Source organism: Eurosta solidaginis, unplaced genomic scaffold (assembly GCF_040869045.1).
Source record: "Eurosta solidaginis isolate ZX-2024a unplaced genomic scaffold, ASM4086904v1 ctg00001140.1, whole genome shotgun sequence".
Taxonomy (NCBI): domain Eukaryota; kingdom Metazoa; phylum Arthropoda; class Insecta; order Diptera; family Tephritidae; genus Eurosta; species Eurosta solidaginis.
This window is the reverse complement of record NW_027136962.1, coordinates 95,292-122,817: the sequence shown is the minus strand read 5'-3', so window position 1 is coordinate 122,817 and position 27,526 is coordinate 95,292. Positions and strand designations below refer to the sequence as shown.

The window sequence follows — 27,526 nt, the reverse complement described above, 5'->3', positions numbered from 1 at the left end:
TATCCAACTTTTTCTTTTATTTTATGTATATATATGTACATAAATATTTTTTTTATTAAATTGCATTTAATTGAATAAATACTTGGAATACAATTTAATATTTCTATAGATTCAATGGAAAAATTTCATACGCGCGCATACATTTACGTGCATAATAATATTAGTTATAATTTTTTACCATATCAATTATTGATTTAAAGCTTATAAGCATTCATCATATAAATACAAAATGAATCTGCATAGTACAAATTCATACTCATCCACCTATTATAGTACTTAAAATGGACGCTGATGTCCGATTATGTTCAGATATGTATATTATAATCATATTGATAATTAATAAGCATTCAATGAGAATTTTTTTTATTTTTTTTTTTGAATGTCATGAAATTTCATTTAATTATACATATAAGTTGTAGACGTCCAATATCAATAATCAATTCAGACTAAAATTCCAAACTTTAGATGCCTTTAAGTGAAGCCATATAGGGTTACTCTAGTGTTGCAATAGAAATATTTAAAAAATTTTTTAAAATAAAATAATGTTGTTAAAACTCAACGAAGATAAGTTTTTTGATTTCTAATTTAACATATTTTATATATCCGAATTAAAATTTTGATTAGTACAAATATATTTTAAGAAATTTCACTTAATTGAGAAAAAATTCGATTTTATCAGTGCAAACTTTTGATTAAAATGCCTGACACTCCGAAAATATGAAATTCATCAATTTAAATGAATTCGTATATCAAACTAACACATTTCAGTTATCTATTTTTACATGAATATTTGCAATAACTTTAATATGTGAATTTTAATTAATTTATTAAGATGAAAAGTTTATCAAATGTAAATGGTACGTAGCACTGAAATGAAAACATTTGTCATCCATCTTTTCGCTGCGCTTCTCAAATTTTAAACAGAGTATCGCATTCTATGCGCTTGTATAAAAAAGTATAAATAGTGAGTTTGTGCTTTGTGTGCTTAAATTGATAAATATTTTCAAGTGTTAATAAAAGTTTAAATAAAATAATTAAGTGAAAATGTCTGACACAATCGCTGTTGCAAATGTTAGCTCACCAGTAGCTGCTTCTGCTGCTGTTGCTGAGAAGAAAGTTGCTGCTAAAAAAGCAACTAAACCCAAAAAACCATCGGTTGCTCCCACTCATCCACCAACTCAACAAATGGTAGATGCATCGATTAAGAATTTGAAGGAACGTGGTGGCTCATCACTTTTGGCAATTAAGAAATATATTAGTGCAACATATAAATGTGACGCCCAAAAATTGGCACCATTTATTAAGCGCTATTTGAAATCGGCTGTTACTAGTGGAAAATTGATTCAAACCAAAGGAAAGGGGGCATCTGGTTCATTTAAATTATCAGCTGCAGCCACTAAATCAGGTGATGGTAAGTCAAAATCGGTTGATAAATCAAAAGCCAAAAAAGATAGTGCAACATTAAAGAAAAAATCGTCGAGTGGTGTTAAAAAGGCAAGTGGTGAGAAAAAAGTGAAAAAAGCTGTTGCCACTAAGAAAACCGCCGAAAAAAAGAAAAGTGAGAAATCTAAGGCTAAAGACGCAAAAAAGACTGGCGCCGTTAAAGCCAAGCCAACCAAGTCGAAATCTGCCACCGCTAAGTCAAAGGCAACAAAAGCAAAAGCAACTGCTACCAAACCAAAAAAAGCTGCGACTAAAAAGCCAGCTGCAAAAAAGGCATCAGCTAAAAAATAAATATGCTGCGTTTTTTGTGATAATTTACAAGGACACAACATTCATTAAATGTTGAATTATCAATAAGCCCTTTTCAGGGCTACAAAATATACAAACAAAAAGATCAAAAATGTACGCAATACGTCTGACTACAGCGTTGCTTCGCCATAATAATTAACCGCTCTAGTGTCTGACACTGTAAGTCAGCCCTACCATGCTGACCAATTTTAAAATTGATGTTTCAATTGCAAAACAAAATTAAAAATTTTCATCGACTTAGAAAAATTCATATCTCTTTGTTAATTTATATTTTGTGGCCCTGAAAAGCGCCTTTTTGTTAACATTTTTTGATGTTTCAATTGCAAAACAAAATTAAAAATTTTCATCGACTTAGAAAAATTCATATCTCTTTGTTAATTTATATTTTGTGGCCCTGAAAAGGGCCTTTTTGTTAACATTTTTCACTTCCTCAGTCGCACAAATTACTTGGAGCTTGTGTATTTGGTAACAGCCTTAGTACCCTCACTCACGGCATGCTTAGCCAATTCACCAGGCAACAATAGGCGTACGGCAGTTTGAATTTCGCGACTAGTAATTGTTGAACGTTTATTGTAATGAGCTAAACGTGATGCTTCAGCAGCAATACGTTCAAAAATGTCATTAACAAAACTGTTCATGATACTCATTGCTTTCGACGATATACCAGTATCAGGATGTACTTGTTTCAACACTTTATAAATGTAGATGGCATAACTTTCCTTCCTCTTACGCTTCTTCTTCTTGTCGTTTTTAGTAATATTCTTCTGAGCCTTACCGGCCTTCTTAGCTGCTTTACCACTAGTTTTAGGAGGCATATTTAATTTTCACAAAATCACTTCACTATCACTCACACTTTTTAATAATTTTCTAAGTGTCAAAATGCGCACCTTTAAGTGTATTTTTTCCGACAAACCATTCAACCTGTTCGTAACGATTCGCTAAATATTGCCGGCATTAATTTGAAAACATGCGATTGGGGTTGCTCAATGTACAAACGAAAAAGTATATAAGCGCAGCACAAATTGCGTTTAGGAAATAAAGTGCCCAAGCTATTCAGCTAGTGTGTGTATTTGTGAAAAAGTGTATTAAGTGAAATATATAACAACAATGTCTGGCCGTGGTAAAGGTGGTAAAGTAAAGGGAAAGGCAAAGTCACGTTCAAACCGTGCTGGTCTTCAATTCCCTGTCGGTCGTATTCATCGCTTGTTACGTAAAGGCAATTATGCTGAACGTGTTGGTGCCGGTGCTCCAGTATATTTAGCTGCTGTTATGGAATATTTGGCAGCTGAAGTTCTTGAATTGGCTGGTAATGCTGCACGTGATAATAAAAAAACTAGAATTATTCCACGTCATTTACAATTGGCTATTCGTAACGATGAAGAATTGAATAAACTATTGTCTGGAGTTACCATAGCTCAAGGTGGTGTTTTACCAAATATTCAAGCTGTACTTTTACCAAAGAAGACCGAAAAGAAAGCATAAGTGATGTAATCGCCGATTTACATATATTCTTAGACGCCAAATTTAAAACCGTCCTTTTCAGGACGACAAAATATATATACAAAGAGATTAATTATATTGTCATATATATGTATTTATCTATTTTAAAACCTATTAAAACACTTTTTGAAAGAAAAATTTAAAAGGTCATAAGTACACTTTTGGAAAATTTATTTTTTTAACGAAATCTGCGTTAACAACTACTTCAATTAATAAAATAGTGTTTGAAAATATTCATAAAAAAGTTGACTTACATCATTTTCCAGAAGAAAAAAAACTGAGCAACATTAAAAAAGTACAGCATGCAAGCTACTACATATTGTATGTATATATGTACATATGTATGTTTGTATGAGCATCTCGACAAAGGCGCAAAAAGTTGTGGCGTGTATTCATACGTACCAAAGGTACAAACACACAACCGTGCATACATATTAATGTATGTGTTTAGCAAATAAATGTGTATATACTCGTGAGTAGGTATACACACCATATTAAGGGTAAAACTACAGCTGCTACTATCAAAATACGAATTTTCATTAACAGTTGCTTCAGTTATTTTTGATCTTTTTTGTTTAAAAAAATTTGTGGTCCTGAAAAGGACCGTTTATAATATTTATTAAAATATGGAATTAAGCACGTTCACCACGTATACGTCTAGCCAATTGAATATCTTTTGGCATAATTGTGACACGTTTTGCATGAATGGCACACAAATTTGTATCTTCGAACAAACCAACTAAATATGCTTCACTTGCTTCTTGTAATGCCATAACAGCTGAACTCTGGAAACGTAAATCAGTTTTAAAATCTTGAGCAATTTCACGCACCAAACGTTGGAATGGCAATTTACGAATCAACAGTTCGGTACTCTTCTGATAACGACGAATTTCACGCAAAGCGACTGTACCTGGGCGATAACGATGTGGCTTCTTCACTCCACCAGTTGCCGGCGCACTTTTGCGAGCAGCTTTAGTGGCCAATTGTTTACGTGGCGCTTTACCACCAGTCGATTTACGGGCTGTTTGCTTTGTACGAGCCATTTCTCACTTTTATTTTTCACAATTCAAAATAAACACTGATCACTGAACACTTCACTTAATAAACCTAATTTTTATAAATGTGGAAATACATGTAATAAAATACACAAAAACGTTTCATTTGTCCATTTTTTTAGGGTTGCAATATTGTGCGAGTTAAAATGAGATAGAAATATTTATGCCACATAATGGTAGCTCACTCAATGTTGTGGATTTTTGTATAAATAGCAGCTACGTTCGGTAACCAAGCTATTAGTTGTGAAGTGAAGTGATCAAGTGAAGTGTTCTTGTGAAAGCTAAAAAAAGTGCTAAATAGAAAAAATGACTGGTCGTGGCAAAGGTGGAAAAGGATTAGGTAAAGGTGGCGCCAAACGTCATCGCAAAGTTTTACGTGATAACATCCAAGGTATCACAAAGCCAGCTATTCGACGTTTAGCACGTCGTGGTGGCGTAAAACGTATATCTGGTTTAATATATGAAGAAACTCGTGGTGTTTTAAAAGTATTTTTGGAAAATGTTATCCGTGATGCAGTCACTTATACTGAACATGCTAAAAGGAAAACAGTTACGGCTATGGATGTTGTATATGCATTGAAGAGGCAGGGTCGTACATTGTATGGTTTCGGCGGTTAAATTCATTTTTACGGACATATTAACACAAAATAAATATACATTCAAACAAACGGTCCTTTTCAGGACCACAATATTTTTTAACAAAGATTTCAAAATTTCTCTAATACAATACATAACAGAAAGATATGTTATTAAGATGTACATGCATATGTAGTATGTATGAATGTTCGTTTAAACTAAGTAGCATACGTATGTATGCATAATGAAAACTCATGCAAATGAATATACCCCGACACAAGCCAAGCGATATAAATATGTCTATAATAGCAGGCTTATTTTCAAAAATGGCATAAGTTCATTTTTGTAAAAAAATAAACTTAATCTGATTTTAGTAGCAAGAGTATCTGAATACACTAAACTATAAAGTATATAACAAAATTTACTTAAATCGACTTATATCATTTAAAAAAAAAAAGGACAAATTCACAGCTGCGAGTATACACATTAAAATAGCCATACTTATACCAATTTAGGCAAACAAATTTTGCCAACGACCATACCACGCTGAATACATCGGTTCTCGTCCGATCACCGAAATTAAGCAGCGTCGGGCGCGGTTAGTACTTAGATGGGGGACCGCTTGGGAACACCGCGTGTTGTTGGCATATCCAACTTTTTCTTTTATTTTATGTATATATATGTACATAAATATTTTTTTTATTAAATTGCATTTAATTGAATAAATACTTGGAATACAATTTAATATTTCTATAGATTCAATGGAAAAATTTCATACGCGCGCATACATTTACGTGCATAATAATATTAGTTATAATTTTTTACCATATCAATTATTGATTTAAAGCTTATAAGCATTCATCATATAAATACAAAATGAATCTGCATAGTACAAATTCATACTCATCCACCTATTATAGTACTTAAAATGGACGCTGATGTCCGATTATGTTCAGATATGTATATTATAATCATATTGATAATTAATAAGCATTCAATGAGAATTTTTTTTATTTTTTTTTTTGAATGTCATGAAATTTCATTTAATTATACATATAAGTTGTAGACGTCCAATATCAATAATCAATTCAGACTAAAATTCCAAACTTTAGATGCCTTTAAGTGAAGCCATATAGGGTTACTCTAGTGTTGCAATAGAAATATTTAAAAAATTTTTTAAAATAAAATAATGTTGTTAAAACTCAACGAAGATAAGTTTTTTGATTTCTAATTTAACATATTTTATATATCCGAATTAAAATTTTGATTAGTACAAATATATTTTAAGAAATTTCACTTAATTGAGAAAAAATTCGATTTTATCAGTGCAAACTTTTGATTAAAATGCCTGACACTCCGAAAATATGAAATTCATCAATTTAAATGAATTCGTATATCAAACTAACACATTTCAGTTATCTATTTTTACATGAATATTTGCAATAACTTTAATATGTGAATTTTAATTAATTTATTAAGATGAAAAGTTTATCAAATGTAAATGGTACGTAGCACTGAAATGAAAACATTTGTCATCCATCTTTTCGCTGCGCTTCTCAAATTTTAAACAGAGTATCGCATTCTATGCGCTTGTATAAAAAAGTATAAATAGTGAGTTTGTGCTTTGTGTGCTTAAATTGATAAATATTTTCAAGTGTTAATAAAAGTTTAAATAAAATAATTAAGTGAAAATGTCTGACACAATCGCTGTTGCAAATGTTAGCTCACCAGTAGCTGCTTCTGCTGCTGTTGCTGAGAAGAAAGTTGCTGCTAAAAAAGCAACTAAACCCAAAAAACCATCGGTTGCTCCCACTCATCCACCAACTCAACAAATGGTAGATGCATCGATTAAGAATTTGAAGGAACGTGGTGGCTCATCACTTTTGGCAATTAAGAAATATATTAGTGCAACATATAAATGTGACGCCCAAAAATTGGCACCATTTATTAAGCGCTATTTGAAATCGGCTGTTACTAGTGGAAAATTGATTCAAACCAAAGGAAAGGGGGCATCTGGTTCATTTAAATTATCAGCTGCAGCCACTAAATCAGGTGATGGTAAGTCAAAATCGGTTGATAAATCAAAAGCCAAAAAAGATAGTGCAACATTAAAGAAAAAATCGTCGAGTGGTGTTAAAAAGGCAAGTGGTGAGAAAAAAGTGAAAAAAGCTGTTGCCACTAAGAAAACCGCCGAAAAAAAGAAAAGTGAGAAATCTAAGGCTAAAGACGCAAAAAAGACTGGCGCCGTTAAAGCCAAGCCAACCAAGTCGAAATCTGCCACCGCTAAGTCAAAGGCAACAAAAGCAAAAGCAACTGCTACCAAACCAAAAAAAGCTGCGACTAAAAAGCCAGCTGCAAAAAAGGCATCAGCTAAAAAATAAATATGCTGCGTTTTTTGTGATAATTTACAAGGACACAACATTCATTAAATGTTGAATTATCAATAAGCCCTTTTCAGGGCTACAAAATATACAAACAAAAAGATCAAAAATGTACGCAATACGTCTGACTACAGCGTTGCTTCGCCATAATAATTAACCGCTCTAGTGTCTGACACTGTAAGTCAGCCCTACCATGCTGACCAATTTTAAAATTGATGTTTCAATTGCAAAACAAAATTAAAAATTTTCATCGACTTAGAAAAATTCATATCTCTTTGTTAATTTATATTTTGTGGCCCTGAAAAGCGCCTTTTTGTTAACATTTTTTGATGTTTCAATTGCAAAACAAAATTAAAAATTTTCATCGACTTAGAAAAATTCATATCTCTTTGTTAATTTATATTTTGTGGCCCTGAAAAGGGCCTTTTTGTTAACATTTTTCACTTCCTCAGTCGCACAAATTACTTGGAGCTTGTGTATTTGGTAACAGCCTTAGTACCCTCACTCACGGCATGCTTAGCCAATTCACCAGGCAACAATAGGCGTACGGCAGTTTGAATTTCGCGACTAGTAATTGTTGAACGTTTATTGTAATGAGCTAAACGTGATGCTTCAGCAGCAATACGTTCAAAAATGTCATTAACAAAACTGTTCATGATACTCATTGCTTTCGACGATATACCAGTATCAGGATGTACTTGTTTCAACACTTTATAAATGTAGATGGCATAACTTTCCTTCCTCTTACGCTTCTTCTTCTTGTCGTTTTTAGTAATATTCTTCTGAGCCTTACCGGCCTTCTTAGCTGCTTTACCACTAGTTTTAGGAGGCATATTTAATTTTCACAAAATCACTTCACTATCACTCACACTTTTTAATAATTTTCTAAGTGTCAAAATGCGCACCTTTAAGTGTATTTTTTCCGACAAACCATTCAACCTGTTCGTAACGATTCGCTAAATATTGCCGGCATTAATTTGAAAACATGCGATTGGGGTTGCTCAATGTACAAACGAAAAAGTATATAAGCGCAGCACAAATTGCGTTTAGGAAATAAAGTGCCCAAGCTATTCAGCTAGTGTGTGTATTTGTGAAAAAGTGTATTAAGTGAAATATATAACAACAATGTCTGGCCGTGGTAAAGGTGGTAAAGTAAAGGGAAAGGCAAAGTCACGTTCAAACCGTGCTGGTCTTCAATTCCCTGTCGGTCGTATTCATCGCTTGTTACGTAAAGGCAATTATGCTGAACGTGTTGGTGCCGGTGCTCCAGTATATTTAGCTGCTGTTATGGAATATTTGGCAGCTGAAGTTCTTGAATTGGCTGGTAATGCTGCACGTGATAATAAAAAAACTAGAATTATTCCACGTCATTTACAATTGGCTATTCGTAACGATGAAGAATTGAATAAACTATTGTCTGGAGTTACCATAGCTCAAGGTGGTGTTTTACCAAATATTCAAGCTGTACTTTTACCAAAGAAGACCGAAAAGAAAGCATAAGTGATGTAATCGCCGATTTACATATATTCTTAGACGCCAAATTTAAAACCGTCCTTTTCAGGACGACAAAATATATATACAAAGAGATTAATTATATTGTCATATATATGTATTTATCTATTTTAAAACCTATTAAAACACTTTTTGAAAGAAAAATTTAAAAGGTCATAAGTACACTTTTGGAAAATTTATTTTTTTAACGAAATCTGCGTTAACAACTACTTCAATTAATAAAATAGTGTTTGAAAATATTCATAAAAAAGTTGACTTACATCATTTTCCAGAAGAAAAAAAACTGAGCAACATTAAAAAAGTACAGCATGCAAGCTACTACATATTGTATGTATATATGTACATATGTATGTTTGTATGAGCATCTCGACAAAGGCGCAAAAAGTTGTGGCGTGTATTCATACGTACCAAAGGTACAAACACACAACCGTGCATACATACTAATGTATGTGTTTAGCAAATAAATGTGTATATACTCGTGAGTAGGTATACACACCATATTAAGGGTAAAACTACAGCTGCTACTATCAAAATACGAATTTTCATTAACAGTTGCTTCAGTTATTTTTGATCTTTTTTGTTTAAAAAAATTTGTGGTCCTGAAAAGGACCGTTTATAATATTTATTAAAATATGGAATTAAGCACGTTCACCACGTATACGTCTAGCCAATTGAATATCTTTTGGCATAATTGTGACACGTTTTGCATGAATGGCACACAAATTTGTATCTTCGAACAAACCAACTAAATATGCTTCACTTGCTTCTTGTAATGCCATAACAGCTGAACTCTGGAAACGTAAATCAGTTTTAAAATCTTGAGCAATTTCACGCACCAAACGTTGGAATGGCAATTTACGAATCAACAGTTCGGTACTCTTCTGATAACGACGAATTTCACGCAAAGCGACTGTACCTGGGCGATAACGATGTGGCTTCTTCACTCCACCAGTTGCCGGCGCACTTTTGCGAGCAGCTTTAGTGGCCAATTGTTTACGTGGCGCTTTACCACCAGTCGATTTACGGGCTGTTTGCTTTGTACGAGCCATTTCTCACTTTTATTTTTCACAATTCAAAATAAACACTGATCACTGAACACTTCACTTAATAAACCTAATTTTTATAAATGTGGAAATACATATAATAAAATACACAAAAACGTTTCATTTGTCCATTTTTTTAGGGTTGCAATATTGTGCGAGTTAAAATGAGATAGAAATATTTATGCCACATAATGGTAGCTCACTCAATGTTGTGGATTTTTGTATAAATAGCAGCTACGTTCGGTAACCAAGCTATTAGTTGTGAAGTGAAGTGATCAAGTGAAGTGTTCTTGTGAAAGCTAAAAAAAGTGCTAAATAGAAAAAATGACTGGTCGTGGCAAAGGTGGAAAAGGATTAGGTAAAGGTGGCGCCAAACGTCATCGCAAAGTTTTACGTGATAACATCCAAGGTATCACAAAGCCAGCTATTCGACGTTTAGCACGTCGTGGTGGCGTGTATATCTGGTTTAATATATGAAGAAACTCGTGGTGTTTTAAAAGTATTTTTGGAAAATGTTATCCGTGATGCAGTCACTTATACTGAACATGCTAAAAGGAAAACAGTTACGGCTATGGATGTTGTATATGCATTGAAGAGGCAGGGTCGTACATTGTATGGTTTCGGCGGTTAAATTCATTTTTACGGACATATTAACACAAAATAAATATACATTCAAACAAACGGTCCTTTTCAGGACCACAATATTTTTTAACAAAGATTTCAAAATTTCTCTAATACAATACATAACAGAAAGATATGTTATTAAGATGTACATGCATATGTAGTATGTATGAATGTTCGTTTAAACTAAGTAGCATACGTATGTATGCATAATGAAAACTCATGCAAATGAATATACCCCGACACAAGCCAAGCGATATAAATATGTCTATAATAGCAGGCTTATTTTCAAACATGGCATAAGTTCATTTTTGTAAAAAAATAAACTTAATCTGATTTTAGTAGCAAGAGTATCTGAATACACTAAACTATAAAGTATATAACAAAATTTACTTAAATCGACTTATATCATTTAAAAAAAAAAAGGACAAATTCACAGCTGCGAGTATACACATTAAAATAGCCATACTTATACCAATTTAGGCAAACAAATTTTGCCAACGACCATACCACGCTGAATACATCGGTTCTCGTCCGATCACCGAAATTAAGCAGCGTCGGGCGCGGTTAGTACTTAGATGGGGGACCGCTTGGGAACACCGCGTGTTGTTGGCATATCCAACTTTTTCTTTTATTTTATGTATATATATGTACATAAATATTTTTTTTATTAAATTGCATTTAATTGAATAAATACTTGGAATACAATTTAATATTTCTATAGATTCAATGGAAAAATTTCATACGCGCGCATACATTTACGTGCATAATAATATTAGTTATAATTTTTTACCATATCAATTATTGATTTAAAGCTTATAAGCATTCATCATATAAATACAAAATGAATCTGCATAGTACAAATTCATACTCATCCACCTATTATAGTACTTAAAATGGACGCTGATGTCCGATTATGTTCAGATATGTATATTATAATCATATTGATAATTAGAATTTTTTTTATTTTTTTTTGAATGTCATGAAATTTCATTTAATTATACATATAAGTTGTAGACGTCCAATATCAATAATCAATTCAGACTAAAATTCCAAACTTTAGATGCCTTTAAGTGAAGCCATATAGGGTTACTCTAGTGTTGCAATAGAAATATTTAAAAAATTTTTTAAAATAAAATAATGTTGTTAAAACTCAACGAAGATAAGTTTTTTGATTTCTAATTTAACATATTTTATATATCCGAATTAAAATTTTGATTAGTACAAATATATTTTAAGAAATTTCACTTAATTGAGAAAAAATTCGATTTTATCAGTGCAAACTTTTGATTAAAATGCCTGACACTCCGAAAATATGAAATTCATCAATTTAAATGAATTCGTATATCAAACTAACACATTTCAGTTATCTATTTTTACATGAATATTTGCAATAACTTTAATATGTGAATTTTAATTAATTTATTAAGATGAAAAGTTTATCAAATGTAAATGGTACGTAGCACTGAAATGAAAACATTTGTCATCCATCTTTTCGCTGCGCTTCTCAAATTTTAAACAGAGTATCGCATTCTATGCGCTTGTATAAAAAAGTATAAATAGTGAGTTTGTGCTTTGTGTGCTTAAATTGATAAATATTTTCAAGTGTTAATAAAAGTTTAAATAAAATAATTAAGTGAAAATGTCTGACACAATCGCTGTTGCAAATGTTAGCTCACCAGTAGCTGCTTCTGCTGCTGTTGCTGAGAAGAAAGTTGCTGCTAAAAAAGCAACTAAACCCAAAAAACCATCGGTTGCTCCCACTCATCCACCAACTCAACAAATGGTAGATGCATCGATTAAGAATTTGAAGGAACGTGGTGGCTCATCACTTTTGGCAATTAAGAAATATATTAGTGCAACATATAAATGTGACGCCCAAAAATTGGCACCATTTATTAAGCGCTATTTGAAATCGGCTGTTACTAGTGGAAAATTGATTCAAACCAAAGGAAAGGGGGCATCTGGTTCATTTAAATTATCAGCTGCAGCCACTAAATCAGGTGATGGTAAGTCAAAATCGGTTGATAAATCAAAAGCCAAAAAAGATAGTGCAACATTAAAGAAAAAATCGTCGAGTGGTGTTAAAAAGGCAAGTGGTGAGAAAAAAGTGAAAAAAGCTGTTGCCACTAAGAAAACCGCCGAAAAAAAGAAAAGTGAGAAATCTAAGGCTAAAGACGCAAAAAAGACTGGCGCCGTTAAAGCCAAGCCAACCAAGTCGAAATCTGCCACCGCTAAGTCAAAGGCAACAAAAGCAAAAGCAACTGCTACCAAACCAAAAAAGGCTGCGACTAAAAAGCCAGCTGCAAAAAAGGCATCAGCTAAAAAATAAATATGCTGCGTTTTTTGTGATAATTTACAAGGACACAACATTCATTAAATGTTGAATTATCAATAAGCCCTTTTCAGGGCTACAAAATATACAAACAAAAAGATCAAAAATGTACGCAATACGTCTGACTACAGCGTTGCTTCGCCATAATAATTAACCGCTCTAGTGTCTGACACTGTAAGTCAGCCCTACCATGCTGACCAATTTTAAAATTGATGTTTCAATTGCAAAACAAAATTAAAAATTTTCATCGACTTAGAAAAATTCATATCTCTTTGTTAATTTATATTTTGTGGCCCTGAAAAGCGCCTTTTTGTTAACATTTTTTGATGTTTCAATTGCAAAACAAAATTAAAAATTTTCATCGACTTAGAAAAATTCATATCTCTTTGTTAATTTATATTTTGTGGCCCTGAAAAGGGCCTTTTTGTTAACATTTTTCACTTTTATACATATTTTCCTCAGTCGCACAAATTACTTGGAGCTTGTGTATTTGGTAACAGCCTTAGTACCCTCACTCACGGCATGCTTAGCCAATTCACCAGGCAACAATAGGCGTACGGCAGTTTGAATTTCGCGACTAGTAATTGTTGAACGTTTATTGTAATGAGCTAAACGTGATGCTTCAGCAGCAATACGTTCAAAAATGTCATTAACAAAACTGTTCATGATACTCATTGCTTTCGACGATATACCAGTATCAGGATGTACTTGTTTCAACACTTTATAAATGTAGATGGCATAACTTTCCTTCCTCTTACGCTTCTTCTTCTTGTCGTTTTTAGTAATATTCTTCTGAGCCTTACCGGCCTTCTTAGCTGCTTTACCACTAGTTTTAGGAGGCATATTTAATTTTCACAAAATCACTTCACTATCACTCACACTTTTTAATAATTTTCCAAGTGTCAAAATGCGCACCTTTAAGTGTATTTTTTCCGACAAACCATTCAACCTGTTCGTAACGATTCGCTAAATATTGCCGGCATTAATTTGAAAACATGCGATTGGGGTTGCTCAATGTACAAACGAAAAAGTATATAAGCGCAGCACAAATTGCGTTTAGGAAATAAAGTGCCCAAGCTATTCAGCTAGTGTATGTATTTGTGAAAAAGTGTATTAAGTGAAATATATAACAACAATGTCTGGCCGTGGTAAAGGTGGTAAAGTAAAGGGAAAGGCAAAGTCACGTTCAAACCGTGCTGGTCTTCAATTCCCTGTCGGTCGTATTCATCGCTTGTTACGTAAAGGCAATTATGCTGAACGTGTTGGTGCCGGTGCTCCAGTATATTTAGCTGCTGTTATGGAATATTTGGCAGCTGAAGTTCTTGAATTGGCTGGTAATGCTGCACGTGATAATAAAAAAACTAGAATTATTCCACGTCATTTACAATTGGCTATTCGTAACGATGAAGAATTGAATAAACTATTGTCTGGAGTTACCATAGCTCAAGGTGGTGTTTTACCAAATATTCAAGCTGTACTTTTACCAAAGAAGACCGAAAAGAAAGCATAAGTGATGTAATCGCCGATTTACATATATTCTTAGACGCCAAATTTAAAACCGTCCTTTTCAGGACGACAAAATATATATACAAAGAGATTAATTATATTGTCATATATATGTATTTATCTATTTTAAAACCTATTAAAACACTTTTTGAAAGAAAAATTTAAAAGGTCATAAGTACACTTTTGGAAAATTTATTTTTTTAACGAAATCTGCGTTAACAACTACTTCAATTAATAAAATAGTGTTTGAAAATATTCATAAAAAAGTTGACTTACATCATTTTCCAGAAGAAAAAAAACTGAGCAACATTAAAAAAGTACAGCATGCAAGCTACTACATATTGTATGTATATATGTACATATGTATGTTTGTATGAGCATCTCGACAAAGGCGCAAAAAGTTGTGGCGTGTATTCATACGTACCAAAGGTACAAACACACAACCGTGCATACATATTAATGTATGTGTTTAGCAAATAAATGTGTATATACTCGTGAGTAGGTATACACACCATATTAAGGGTAAAACTACAGCTGCTACTATCAAAATACGAATTTTCATTAACAGTTGCTTCAGTTATTTTTGATCTTTTTTGTTTAAAAAAATTTGTGGTCCTGAAAAGGACCGTTTATAATATTTATTAAAATATGGAATTAAGCACGTTCACCACGTATACGTCTAGCCAATTGAATATCTTTTGGCATAATTGTGACACGTTTTGCATGAATGGCACACAAATTTGTATCTTCGAACAAACCAACTAAATATGCTTCACTTGCTTCTTGTAATGCCATAACAGCTGAACTCTGGAAACGTAAATCAGTTTTAAAATCTTGAGCAATTTCACGCACCAAACGTTGGAATGGCAATTTACGAATCAACAGTTCGGTACTCTTCTGATAACGACGAATTTCACGCAAAGCGACTGTACCTGGGCGATAACGATGTGGCTTCTTCACTCCACCAGTTGCCGGCGCACTTTTGCGAGCAGCTTTAGTGGCCAATTGTTTACGTGGCGCTTTACCACCAGTCGATTTACGGGCTGTTTGCTTTGTACGAGCCATTTCTCACTTTTATTTTTCACAATTCAAAATAAACACTGATCACTGAACACTTCACTTAATAAACCTAATTTTTATAAATGTGGAAATACATGTAATAAAATACACAAAAACGTTTCATTTGTCCATTTTTTTAGGGTTGCAATATTGTGCGAGTTAAAATGAGATAGAAATATTTATGCCACATAATGGTAGCTCACTCAATGTTGTGGATTTTTGTATAAATAGCAGCTACGTTCGGTAACCAAGCTATTAGTTGTGAAGTGAAGTGATCAAGTGAAGTGTTCTTGTGAAAGCTAAAAAAAGTGCTAAATAGAAAAAATGACTGGTCGTGGCAAAGGTGGAAAAGGATTAGGTAAAGGTGGCGCCAAACGTCATCGCAAAGTTTTACGTGATAACATCCAAGGTATCACAAAGCCAGCTATTCGACGTTTAGCACGTCGTGGTGGCGTAAAACGTATATCTGGTTTAATATATGAAGAAACTCGTGGTGTTTTAAAAGTATTTTTGGAAAATGTTATCCGTGATGCAGTCACTTATACTGAACATGCTAAAAGGAAAACAGTTACGGCTATGGATGTTGTATATGCATTGAAGAGGCAGGGTCGTACATTGTATGGTTTCGGCGGTTAAATTCATTTTTACGGACATATTAACACAAAATAAATATACATTCAAACAAACGGTCCTTTTCAGGACCACAATATTTTTTAACAAAGATTTCAAAATTTCTCTAATACAATACATAACAGAAAGATATGTTATTAAGATGTACATGCATATGTAGTATGTATGAATGTTCGTTTAAACTAAGTAGCATACGTATGTATGCATAATGAAAACTCATGCAAATGAATATACCCCGACACAAGCCAAGCGATATAAATATGTCTATAATAGCAGGCTTATTTTCAAAAATGGCATAAGTTCATTTTTGTAAAAAAATAAACTTAATCTGATTTTAGTAGCAAGAGTATCTGAATACACTAAACTATAAAGTATATAACAAAATTTACTTAAATCGACTTATATCATTTAAAAAAAAAAAGGACAAATTCACAGCTGCGAGTATACACATTAAAATAGCCATACTTATACCAATTTAGGCAAACAAATTTTGCCAACGACCATACCACGCTGAATACATCGGTTCTCGTCCGATCACCGAAATTAAGCAGCGTCGGGCGCGGTTAGTACTTAGATGGGGGACCGCTTGGGAACACCGCGTGTTGTTGGCATATCCAACTTTTTCTTTTATTTTATGTATATATATGTACATAAATATTTTTTTTATTAAATTGCATTTAATTGAATAAATACTTGGAATACAATTTAATATTTCTATAGATTCAATGGAAAAATTTCATACGCGCGCATACATTTACGTGCATAATAATATTAGTTATAATTTTTTACCATATCAATTATTGATTTAAAGCTTATAAGCATTCATCATATAAATACAAAATGAATCTGCATAGTACAAATTCATACTCATCCACCTATTATAGTACTTAAAATGGACGCTGATGTCCGATTATGTTCAGATATGTATATTATAATCATATTGATAATTAATAAGCATTCAATGAGAATTTTTTTTATTTTTTTTTTTGAATGTCATGAAATTTCATTTAATTATACATATAAGTTGTAGACGTCCAATATCAATAATCAATTCAGACTAAAATTCCAAACTTTAGATGCCTTTAAGTGAAGCCATATAGGGTTACTCTAGTGTTGCAATAGAAATATTTAAAAAATTTTTTAAAATAAAATAATGTTGTTAAAACTCAACGAAGATAAGTTTTTTGATTTCTAATTTAACATATTTTATATATCCGAATTAAAATTTTGATTAGTACAAATATATTTTAAGAAATTTCACTTAATTGAGAAAAAATTCGATTTTATCAGTGCAAACTTTTGATTAAAATGCCTGACACTCCGAAAATATGAAATTCATCAATTTAAATGAATTCGTATATCAAACTAACACATTTCAGTTATCTATTTTTACATGAATATTTGCAATAACTTTAATATGTGAATTTTAATTAATTTATTAAGATGAAAAGTTTATCAAATGTAAATGGTACGTAGCACTGAAATGAAAACATTTGTCATCCATCTTTTCGCTGCGCTTCTCAAATTTTAAACAGAGTATCGCATTCTATGCGCTTGTATAAAAAAGTATAAATAGTGAGTTTGTGCTTTGTGTGCTTAAATTGATAAATATTTTCAAGTGTTAATAAAAGTTTAAATAAAATAATTAAGTGAAAATGTCTGACACAATCGCTGTTGCAAATGTTAGCTCACCAGTAGCTGCTTCTGCTGCTGTTGCTGAGAAGAAAGTTGCTGCTAAAAAAGCAACTAAACCCAAAAAACCATCGGTTGCTCCCACTCATCCACCAACTCAACAAATGGTAGATGCATCGATTAAGAATTTGAAGGAACGTGGTGGCTCATCACTTTTGGCAATTAAGAAATATATTAGTGCAACATATAAATGTGACGCCCAAAAATTGGCACCATTTATTAAGCGCTATTTGAAATCGGCTGTTACTAGTGGAAAATTGATTCAAACCAAAGGAAAGGGGGCATCTGGTTCATTTAAATTATCAGCTGCAGCCACTAAATCAGGTGATGGTAAGTCAAAATCGGTTGATAAATCAAAAGCCAAAAAAGATAGTGCAACATTAAAGAAAAAATCGTCGAGTGGTGTTAAAAAGGCAAGTGGTGAGAAAAAAGTGAAAAAAGCTGTTGCCACTAAGAAAACCGCCGAAAAAAAGAAAAGTGAGAAATCTAAGGCTAAAGACGCAAAAAAGACTGGCGCCGTTAAAGCCAAGCCAACCAAGTCGAAATCTGCCACCGCTAAGTCAAAGGCAACAAAAGCAAAAGCAACTGCTACCAAACCAAAAAAGGCTGCGACTAAAAAGCCAGCTGCAAAAAAGGCATCAGCTAAAAAATAAATATGCTGCGTTTTTTGTGATAATTTACAAGGACACAACATTCATTAAATGTTGAATTATCAATAAGCCCTTTTCAGGGCTACAAAATATACAAACAAAAAGATCAAAAATGTACGCAATACGTCTGACTACAGCGTTGCTTCGCCATAATAATTAACCGCTCTAGTGTCTGACACTGTAAGTCAGCCCTACCATGCTGACCAATTTTAAAATTGATGTTTCAATTGCAAAACAAAATTAAAAATTTTCATCGACTTAGAAAAATTCATATCTCTTTGTTAATTTATATTTTGTGGCCCTGAAAAGCGCCTTTTTGTTAACATTTTTTGATGTTTCAATTGCAAAACAAAATTAAAAATTTTCATCGACTTAGAAAAATTCATATCTCTTTGTTAATTTATATTTTGTGGCCCTGAAAAGGGCCTTTTTGTTAACATTTTTCACTTTTATACATATTTTCCTCAGTCCCACAAATTACTTGGAGCTTGTGTATTTGGTAACAGCCTTAGTACCCTCACTCACGGCATGCTTAGCCAATTCACCAGGCAACAATAGGCGTACGGCAGTTTGAATTTCGCGACTAGTAATTGTTGAACGTTTATTGTAATGAGCTAAACGTGATGCTTCAGCAGCAATACGTTCAAAAATGTCATTAACAAAACTGTTCATGATACTCATTGCTTTCGACGATATACCAGTATCAGGATGTACTTGTTTCAACACTTTATAAATGTAGATGGCATAACTTTCCTTCCTCTTACGCTTCTTCTTCTTGTCGTTTTTAGTAATATTCTTCTGAGCCTTACCGGCCTTCTTAGCTGCTTTACCACTAGTTTTAGGAGGCATATTTAATTTTCACAAAATCACTTCACTATCACTCACACTTTTTAATAATTTTCCAAGTGTCAAAATGCGCACCTTTAAGTGTATTTTTTCCGACAAACCATTCAACCTGTTCGTAACGATTCGCTAAATATTGCCGGCATTAATTTGAAAACATGCGATTGGGGTTGCTCAATGTACAAACGAAAAAGTATATAAGCGCAGCACAAATTGCGTTTAGGAAATAAAGTGCCCAAGCTATTCAGCTAGTGTGTGTATTTGTGAAAAAGTGTATTAAGTGAAATATATAACAACAATGTCTGGCCGTGGTAAAGGTGGTAAAGTAAAGGGAAAGGCAAAGTCACGTTCAAACCGTGCTGGTCTTCAATTCCCTGTCGGTCGTATTCATCGCTTGTTACGTAAAGGCAATTATGCTGAACGTGTTGGTGCCGGTGCTCCAGTATATTTAGCTGCTGTTATGGAATATTTGGCAGCTGAAGTTCTTGAATTGGCTGGTAATGCTGCACGTGATAATAAAAAAACTAGAATTATTCCACGTCATTTACAATTGGCTATTCGTAACGATGAAGAATTGAATAAACTATTGTCTGGAGTTACCATAGCTCAAGGTGGTGTTTTACCAAATATTCAAGCTGTACTTTTACCAAAGAAGACCGAAAAGAAAGCATAAGTGATGTAATCGCCGATTTACATATATTCTTAGACGCCAAATTTAAAACCGTCCTTTTCAGGACGACAAAATATATATACAAAGAGATTAATTATATTGTCATATATATGTATTTATCTATTTTAAAACCTATTAAAACACTTTTTGAAAGAAAAATTTAAAAGGTCATAAGTACACTTTTGGAAAATTCATTTTTTTAACGAAATCTGCGTTAACAACTACTTCAATTAATAAAATAGTGTTTGAAAATATTCATAAAAAAGTTGACTTACATCATTTTCCAGAAGAAAAAAAACTGAGCAACATTAAAAAAGTACAGCATGCAAGCTACTACATATTGTATGTATATATGTACATATGTATGTTTGTATGAGCATCTCGACAAAGGCGCAAAAAGTTGTGGCGTGTATTCATACGTACCAAAGGTACAAACACACAACCGTGCATACATATTAATGTATGTGTTTAGCAAATAAATGTGTATATACTCGTGAGTAGGTATACACACCATATTAAGGGTAAAACTACAGCTGCTACTATCAAAATACGAATTTTCATTAACAGTTGCTTCAGTTATTTTTGATCTTTTTTGTTTAAAAAAATTTGTGGTCCTGAAAAGGACCGTTTATAATATTTATTAAAATATGGAATTAAGCACGTTCACCACGTATACGTCTAGCCAATTGAATATCTTTTGGCATAATTGTGACACGTTTTGCATGAATGGCACACAAATTTGTATCTTCGAACAAACCAACTAAATATGCTTCACTTGCTTCTTGTAATGCCATAACAGCTGAACTCTGGAAACGTAAATCAGTTTTAAAATCTTGAGCAATTTCACGCACCAAACGTTGGAATGGCAATTTACGAATCAACAGTTCGGTACTCTTCTGATAACGACGAATTTCACGCAAAGCGACTGTACCTGGGCGATAACGATGTGGCTTCTTCACTCCACCAGTTGCCGGCGCACTTTTGCGAGCAGCTTTAGTGGCCAATTGTTTACGTGGCGCTTTACCACCAGTCGATTTACGGGCTGTTTGCTTTGTACGAGCCATTTCTCACTTTTATTTTTCACAATTCAAAATAAACACTGATCACTGAACACTTCACTTAATAAACCTAATTTTTATAAATGTGGAAATACATGTAATAAAATACACAAAAACGTTTCATTTGTCCATTTTTTTAGGGTTGCAATATTGTGCGAGTTAAAATGAGATAGAAATATTTATGCCACATAATGGTAGCTCACTCAATGTTGTGGATTTTTGTATAAATAGCAGCTACGTTCGGTAACCAAGCTATTAGTTGTGAAGTGAAGTGATCAAGTGAAGTGTTCTTGTGAAAGCTAAAAAAAGTGCTAAATAGAAAAAATGACTGGTCGTGGCAAAGGTGGAAAAGGATTAGGTAAAGGTGGCGCCAAACGTCATCGCAAAGTTTTACGTGATAACATCCAAGGTATCACAAAGCCAGCTATTCGACGTTTAGCACGTCGTGGTGGCGTAAAACGTATATCTGGTTTAATATATGAAGAAACTCGTGGTGTTTTAAAAGTATTTTTGGAAAATGTTATCCGTGATGCAGTCACTTATACTGAACATGCTAAAAGGAAAACAGTTACGGCTATGGATGTTGTATATGCATTGAAGAGGCAGGGTCGTACATTGTATGGTTTCGGCGGTTAAATTCATTTTTACGGACATATTAACACAAAATAAATATACATTCAAACAAACGGTCCTTTTCAGGACCACAATATTTTTTAACAAAGATTTCAAAATTTCTCTAATACAATACATAACAGAAAGATATGTTATTAAGATGTACATGCATATGTAGTATGTATGAATGTTCGTTTAAACTAAGTAGCATACGTATGTATGCATAATGAAAACTCATGCAAATGAATATACCCCGACACAAGCCAAGCGATATAAATATGTCTATAATAGCAGGCTTATTTTCAAAAATGGCATAAGTTCATTTTTGTAAAAAAATAAACTTAATCTGATTTTAGTAGCAAGAGTATCTGAATACACTAAACTATAAAGTATATAACAAAATTTACTTAAATCGACTTATATCATTTAAAAAAAAAAAGGACAAATTCACAGCTGCGAGTATACACATTAAAATAGCCATACTTATACCAATTTAGGCAAACAAATTTTGCCAACGACCATACCACGCTGAATACATCGGTTCTCGTCCGATCACCGAAATTAAGCAGCGTCGGGCGCGGTTAGTACTTAGATGGGGGACCGCTTGGGAACACCGCGTGTTGTTGGCATATCCAACTTTTTCTTTTATTTTATGTATATATATGTACATAAATATTTTTTTTATTAAATTGCATTTAATTGAATAAATACTTGGAATACAATTTAATATTTCTATAGATTCAATGGAAAAATTTCATACGCGCGCATACATTTACGTGCATAATAATATTAGTTATAATTTTTTACCATATCAATTATTGATTTAAAGCTTATAAGCATTCATCATATAAATACAAAATGAATCTGCATAGTACAAATTCATACTCATCCACCTATTATAGTACTTAAAATGGACGCTGATGTCCGATTATGTTCAGATATGTATATTATAATCATATTGATAATTAATAAGCATTCAATGAGAATTTTTTTTATTTTTTTTTTTGAATGTCATGAAATTTCATTTAATTATACATATAAGTTGTAGACGTCCAATATCAATAATCAATTCAGACTAAAATTCCAAACTTTAGATGCCTTTAAGTGAAGCCATATAGGGTTACTCTAGTGTTGCAATAGAAATATTTAAAAAATTTTTTAAAATAAAATAATGTTGTTAAAACTCAACGAAGATAAGTTTTTTGATTTCTAATTTAACATATTTTATATATCCGAATTAAAATTTTGATTAGTACAAATATATTTTAAGAAATTTCACTTAATTGAGAAAAAATTCGATTTTATCAGTGCAAACTTTTGATTAAAATGCCTGACACTCCGAAAATATGAAATTCATCAATTTAAATGAATTCGTATATCAAACTAACACATTTCAGTTATCTATTTTTACATGAATATTTGCAATAACTTTAATATGTGAATTTTAATTAATTTATTAAGATGAAAAGTTTATCAAATGTAAATGGTACGTAGCACTGAAATGAAAACATTTGTCATCCATCTTTTCGCTGCGCTTCTCAAATTTTAAACAGAGTATCGCATTCTATGCGCTTGTATAAAAAAGTATAAATAGTGAGTTTGTGCTTTGTGTGCTTAAATTGATAAATATTTTCAAGTGTTAATAAAAGTTTAAATAAAATAATTAAGTGAAAATGTCTGACACAATCGCTGTTGCAAATGTTAGCTCACCAGTAGCTGCTTCTGCTGCTGTTGCTGAGAAGAAAGTTGCTGCTAAAAAAGCAACTAAACCCAAAAAACCATCGGTTGCTCCCACTCATCCACCAACTCAACAAATGGTAGATGCATCGATTAAGAATTTGAAGGAACGTGGTGGCTCATCACTTTTGGCAATTAAGAAATATATTAGTGCAACATATAAATGTGACGCCCAAAAATTGGCACCATTTATTAAGCGCTATTTGAAATCGGCTGTTACTAGTGGAAAATTGATTCAAACCAAAGGAAAGGGGGCATCTGGTTCATTTAAATTATCAGCTGCAGCCACTAAATCAGGTGATGGTAAGTCAAAATCGGTTGATAAATCAAAAGCCAAAAAAGATAGTGCAACATTAAAGAAAAAATCGTCGAGTGGTGTTAAAAAGGCAAGTGGTGAGAAAAAAGTGAAAAAAGCTGTTGCCACTAAGAAAACCGCCGAAAAAAAGAAAAGTGAGAAATCTAAGGCTAAAGACGCAAAAAAGACTGGCGCCGTTAAAGCCAAGCCAACCAAGTCGAAATCTGCCACCGCTAAGTCAAAGGCAACAAAAGCAAAAGCAACTGCTACCAAACCAAAAAAGGCTGCGACTAAAAAGCCAGCTGCAAAAAAGGCATCAGCTAAAAAATAAATATGCTGCGTTTTTTGTGATAATTTACAAGGACACAACATTCATTAAATGTTGAATTATCAATAAGCCCTTTTCAGGGCTACAAAATATACAAACAAAAAGATCAAAAATGTACGCAATACGTCTGACTACAGCGTTGCTTCGCCATAATAATTAACCGCTCTAGTGTCTGACACTGTAAGTCAGCCCTACCATGCTGACCAATTTTAAAATTGATGTTTCAATTGCAAAACAAAATTAAAAATTTTCATCGACTTAGAAAAATTCATATCTCTTTGTTAATTTATATTTTGTGGCCCTGAAAAGCGCCTTTTTGTTAACATTTTTTGATGTTTCAATTGCAAAACAAAATTAAAAATTTTCATCGACTTAGAAAAATTCATATCTCTTTGTTAATTTATATTTTGTGGCCCTGAAAAGGGCCTTTTTGTTAACATTTTTCACTTTTATACATATTTTCCTCAGTCGCACAAATTACTTGGAGCTTGTGTATTTGGTAACAGCCTTAGTACCCTCACTCACGGCATGCTTAGCCAATTCACCAGGCAACAATAGGCGTACGGCAGTTTGAATTTCGCGACTAGTAATTGTTGAACGTTTATTGTAATGAGCTAAACGTGATGCTTCAGCAGCAATACGTTCAAAAATGTCATTAACAAAACTGTTCATGATACTCATTGCTTTCGACGATATACCAGTATCAGGATGTACTTGTTTCAACACTTTATAAATGTAGATGGCATAACTTTCCTTCCTCTTACGCTTCTTCTTCTTGTCGTTTTTAGTAATATTCTTCTGAGCCTTACCGGCCTTCTTAGCTGCTTTACCACTAGTTTTAGGAGGCATATTTAATTTTCACAAAATCACTTCACTATCACTCACACTTTTTAATAATTTTCTAAGTGTCAAAATGCGCACCTTTAAGTGTATTTTTTCCGACAAACCATTCAACCTGTTCGTAACGATTCGCTAAATATTGCCGGCATTAATTTGAAAACATGCGATTGGGGTTGCTCAATGTACAAACGAAAAAGTATATAAGCGCAGCACAAATTGCGTTTAGGAAATAAAGTGCCCAAGCTATTCAGCTAGTGTGTGTATTTGTGAAAAAGTGTATTAAGTGAAATATATAACAACAATGTCTGGCCGTGGTAAAGGTGGTAAAGTAAAGGGAAAGGCAAAGTCACGTTCAAACCGTGCTGGTCTTCAATTCCCTGTCGGTCGTATTCATCGCTTGTTACGTAAAGGCAATTATGCTGAACGTGTTGGTGCCGGTGCTCCAGTATATTTAGCTGCTGTTATGGAATATTTGGCAGCTGAAGTTCTTGAATTGGCTGGTAATGCTGCACGTGATAATAAAAAAACTAGAATTATTCCACGTCATTTACAATTGGCTATTCGTAACGATGAAGAATTGAATAAACTATTGTCTGGAGTTACCATAGCTCAAGGTGGTGTTTTACCAAATATTCAAGCTGTACTTTTACCAAAGAAGACCGAAAAGAAAGCATAAGTGATGTAATCGCCGATTTACATATATTCTTAGACGCCAAATTTAAAACCGTCCTTTTCAGGACGACAAAATATATATACAAAGAGATTAATTATATTGTCATATATATGTATTTATCTATTTTAAAACCTATTAAAACACTTTTTGAAAGAAAAATTTAAAAGGTCATAAGTACACTTTTGGAAAATTTATTTTTTTAACGAAATCTGCGTTAACAACTACTTCAATTAATAAAATAGTGTTTGAAAATATTCATAAAAAAGTTGACTTACATCATTTTCCAGAAGAAAAAAAACTGAGCAACATTAAAAAAGTACAGCATGCAAGCTACTACATATTGTATGTATATATGTACATATGTATGTTTGTATGAGCATCTCGACAAAGGCGCAAAAAGTTGTGGCGTGTATTCATACGTACCAAAGGTACAAACACACAACCGTGCATACATATTAATGTATGTGTTTAGCAAATAAATGTGTATATACTCGTGAGTAGGTATACACACCATATTAAGGGTAAAACTACAGCTGCTACTATCAAAATACGAATTTTCATTAACAGTTGCTTCAGTTATTTTTGATCTTTTTTGTTTAAAAAAATTTGTGGTCCTGAAAAGGACCGTTTATAATATTTATTAAAATATGGAATTAAGCACGTTCACCACGTATACGTCTAGCCAATTGAATATCTTTTGGCATAATTGTGACACGTTTTGCATGAATGGCACACAAATTTGTATCTTCGAACAAACCAACTAAATATGCTTCACTTGCTTCTTGTAATGCCATAACAGCTGAACTCTGGAAACGTAAATCAGTTTTAAAATCTTGAGCAATTTCACGCACCAAACGTTGGAATGGCAATTTACGAATCAACAGTTCGGTACTCTTCTGATAACGACGAATTTCACGCAAAGCGACTGTACCTGGGCGATAACGATGTGGCTTCTTCACTCCACCAGTTGCCGGCGCACTTTTGCGAGCAGCTTTAGTGGCCAATTGTTTACGTGGCGCTTTACCACCAGTCGATTTACGGGCTGTTTGCTTTGTACGAGCCATTTCTCACTTTTATTTTTCACAATTCAAAATAAACACTGATCACTGAACACTTCACTTAATAAACCTAATTTTTATAAATGTGGAAATACATGTAATAAAATACACAAAAACGTTTCATTTGTCCATTTTTTTAGGGTTGCAATATTGTGCGAGTTAAAATGAGATAGAAATATTTATGCCACATAATGGTAGCTCACTCAATGTTGTGGATTTTTGTATAAATAGCAGCTACGTTCGGTAACCAAGCTATTAGTTGTGAAGTGAAGTGATCAAGTGAAGTGTTCTTGTGAAAGCTAAAAAAAGTGCTAAATAGAAAAAATGACTGGTCGTGGCAAAGGTGGAAAAGGATTAGGTAAAGGTGGCGCCAAACGTCATCGCAAAGTTTTACGTGATAACATCCAAGGTATCACAAAGCCAGCTATTCGACGTTTAGCACGTCGTGGTGGCGTAAAACGTATATCTGGTTTAATATATGAAGAAACTCGTGGTGTTTTAAAAGTATTTTTGGAAAATGTTATCCGTGATGCAGTCACTTATACTGAACATGCTAAAAGGAAAACAGTTACGGCTATGGATGTTGTATATGCATTGAAGAGGCAGGGTCGTACATTGTATGGTTTCGGCGGTTAAATTCATTTTTACGGACATATTAACACAAAATAAATATACATTCAAACAAACGGTCCTTTTCAGGACCACAATATTTTTTAACAAAGATTTCAAAATTTCTCTAATACAATACATAACAGAAAGATATGTTATTAAGATGTACATGCATATGTAGTATGTATGAATGTTCGTTTAAACTAAGTAGCATACGTATGTATGCATAATGAAAACTCATGCAAATGAATATACCCCGACACAAGCCAAGCGATATAAATATGTCTATAATAGCAGGCTTATTTTCAAAAATGGCATAAGTTCATTTTTGTAAAAAAATAAACTTAATCTGATTTTAGTAGCAAGAGTATCTGAATACACTAAACTATAAAGTATATAACAAAATTTACTTAAATCGACTTATATCATTTAAAAAAAAAAAGGACAAATTCACAGCTGCGAGTATACACATTAAAATAGCCATACTTATA

General features: G+C 32.9%; 4 non-coding genes across 4 annotated transcripts; all 4 read left to right on the top strand.

Moving 5' to 3' along the window:
* The first annotated feature begins 5,411 nt into the window (after positions 1-5,411).
* On the top strand, positions 5,412-5,530 carry LOC137235935 (5S ribosomal RNA). Its single transcript, XR_010948137.1, has one exon. It is a non-coding gene; the product is annotated as a 5S ribosomal RNA (ribosomal RNA).
* Positions 5,531-10,936: 5,406 nt separating this feature from the next.
* LOC137235934 (5S ribosomal RNA) lies at positions 10,937-11,055 on the top strand. The gene has a single exon (XR_010948136.1). It is a non-coding gene; the product is annotated as a 5S ribosomal RNA (ribosomal RNA).
* Positions 11,056-16,462: 5,407 nt separating this feature from the next.
* On the top strand, positions 16,463-16,581 carry LOC137235933 (5S ribosomal RNA). The gene has a single exon (XR_010948135.1). It is a non-coding gene; the product is annotated as a 5S ribosomal RNA (ribosomal RNA).
* Positions 16,582-22,005: 5,424 nt separating this feature from the next.
* LOC137235932 (5S ribosomal RNA) lies at positions 22,006-22,124 on the top strand. The gene has a single exon (XR_010948134.1). It is a non-coding gene; the product is annotated as a 5S ribosomal RNA (ribosomal RNA).
* Positions 22,125-27,526: the final 5,402 nt, after the last annotated feature.